Genomic DNA, 3,033 nt, shown 5'->3' with positions numbered 1-3,033 from the left:
GATTGTTAGTTGATAGATTGTGTATGCATAGGAGAGTGTGAGTACATTAACACCCTTTTTAGATTTGACATGCCATTTGCAAGAGAACCTTGATAGGAGTTTTGAGTGTAGAATATTTCAATTAGATTTTAGCTGCTTTCGATTCAGTAAATCGTAAGGCACTTATATATAAAATTTCAGAATCTTGAGTGGGTAGATGTGTTTTAGGATTACTTCAAGATTTCCTTACAAGTAAGCAGCAACGATTTGCTGTTGATGGAATCTTTAGCAATCCAAACCTATTGTGTTTGGAGTTCCAAGGAGTGCTGTTCTTGGTCTACTGTTATTTTCAGTGTTTACAAGTAATATAATTGTTGGCCTAAAAAAAACAAGGTTTTTGTGTATGCCGATGGTGAAATACTGGGGTATGAGGCTGAACTCCAGTAAAACGAAAACACCATTGATTAGTAGACCCCATACTGGTTGCCCACCCCATCCTCCCCTTCAGGTGGATTGGGCTCTGTTAAATGAGTCTGAAGCTTTAACTATATTTGGTGTAACTTCTGACTCGCATCTTACTTTTGAGAAACATCTGATGAAAGTGTCAGGAAATGCCGCACGGAAGTTAAATACTGTACGTAAGGCCTTGTGTATTTATAACAGTGATAAAATCAATGCAAACTGTTTTAGGTAATTTTCCTTCCTTTACTAGAAAACTGTTCTCTAGTATGGACGTCTGCCCCCGCCAGAGATTTATATCTTTTAGATAGGGTGGTTTGTGATGGTAGTTATTGTTTCCTGATATTAGCAGTGATGGCTTGGACCACTGACTGGTGGTCTCTTGTTTGTCAGTTTTTTATAAGTATTTTAACAGATCTTTCACATTCACAATTGATCCTTGACCCTCATTTCGTTCCGAGAACGACCAGATATGCTGAACAGTAGCACCAATATGCAGTAACTGTACCTCGCTGTCTAACTTCTCAGTTCCAGAGGTCCTTTATAACTCACACTGTTGGACTGTGGAACAGCCTCCCTGAGGGTGCTGTGCAAGTGGAACCTCCAAGGTTCAAGCGAAGATGCAATGCATAGTACCCAAAAGCAATTCTCCTAGTATTTTATAACATACTTACATTTTTATCTGTTTTTTCTATCCATTTCTTCTTTCTGTATTTGCTGTTACCTCCTGTTACTTCTTCCAGATGAACACCATATTCTTTGGATGCATGAGTTTCAAGTCTGTTTCCCGTGTGACCTTGTTCCAAGTTACAGGGTTCGTCTTTGAATAATAATAATATTGACTGTCCCATATAAGGAGTCATCGGTTATTGAGGATGACCAAACCCAAATTGAATATCAAGCCATAGTCACAGTACCGGTGGTTTAACCTCATATTTAATTTATCAAAATGACCCTTGAACGAAGGTTTGCTACACTAGGTACTCTTCATGTTGGCTATGGTGGATAAAGAGGTTCCCGTCGCAAAATGACGAGATACACTGATGCTGGGTGTCAACCACAAAGTCTGATTGAACTCGTTACCTGTCACATTCTTTCTGTTCTTTATCTTGATAGTTACTTGAAGGCGTTAACAGACCACACTGTTCTTATTACATACATTTCCAACTAACTTCAGCTAACTGAATAGAGGCCACGCCCGCCCTTTCAATTTCAGAATAGTTTATAACCTTTGTTAAGAAGACATGACCGAGATATGACAGTTGGTCAAACTCCATGTTGACTAATTTTTTTTCACATTTCAAAATACCAAAGATAAAAGGAAAAGTGTAATGAAAAAATAAATACTGTAAATAAATACTGTAAAAAAAAAAAGTCAGAATCCAGACGAGCGGTGAGAAACCAAATTGGAGGTGGCCAATGGGATTGAGCCTCATGAAGTGCAGGTCCCCGACAATTGGAAGAGTTATGGCATTACTGAGATGTGCGGCAGAAAATATTACTATTATAACAGTTTTATTGGTGCTTACTAAGTTTTCCATTTCTTTATTTTCATAGGGTCATAATTCCCATATCCGGGAAGGTAAAAACAAAGAGAAGGAAAAAGCTCAGTTTCATTCAGCTAATTCTGGAATCCTGTTGCTTATGAATGTTCATTTTGTGATGTTCCATGCACATTAAATAAATAGTCTGAAACAACAAGTTACTAGTGGCCGAGTCTTAAGATATGGTTGGAAACATGGATGATTGACAAGCCAAAGCGAAAAATATCAATTGCCTTTTACGTGTGCCTATTCCACATTATATATATATATATATTATATATATATATATATATATATATATATAATATATATATGTGTGTGTGCGTGTGTATGAAAGAGCATGGAATAGCCATACGTAAAAGGCAAATAATATTTTTCTCTTTGGATTGACAACCATCCATGTTTTAACTATATCTGAGATTCAACCACTAGTAAAACTGTTGTGTCAGGCATGATTTATTTATTGTATAACACAATATATATATATATATATATATATATATATATATATATATATATATATATATATATATTTATATACATATATATTTAATGCGTATAGACACATTAGATATATATATATATATATATATATATATATATATATATATATATATATATATATAGGTTTGATAATGATTGAATCTAACGACGATTGGTCTAATACCGATTGGTCCAAAAGTCAATTGATCTAATAGACCATTTCGTCCAAAGACATTTAGTCTAAAACTGATTGGTCCAATAGACTTATTGGTCTAATGCCGATTAGTCTAAATTGCATAAAGGGAAAAAGATAGAAACACAAAATCATAAATCAGAACTTTTCTTAAAAATTTTTGAAGATGATAAAAGTAAAATAACATCAATTTTATTGAAACTTTTTATTGAAGATGATAAAATTAAAAAAGCATCAATTTAAAAAACATCTTTTTTAATACACACTCAAATTTTAGATTATGAGCTAGAGCTCTTAAAAATCCAAAGTTTCCATATTTTCTCTCCCGTTAAAAATATCTAAAGATTCTCTTTTCACGTTCAATATTCTTGCCTT

Source organism: Macrobrachium rosenbergii, chromosome 55 (genome assembly GCF_040412425.1).
Source record: "Macrobrachium rosenbergii isolate ZJJX-2024 chromosome 55, ASM4041242v1, whole genome shotgun sequence".
NCBI lineage: Eukaryota > Metazoa > Arthropoda > Malacostraca > Decapoda > Palaemonidae > Macrobrachium > Macrobrachium rosenbergii.
This window is presented reverse-complemented; position numbering follows the sequence as displayed.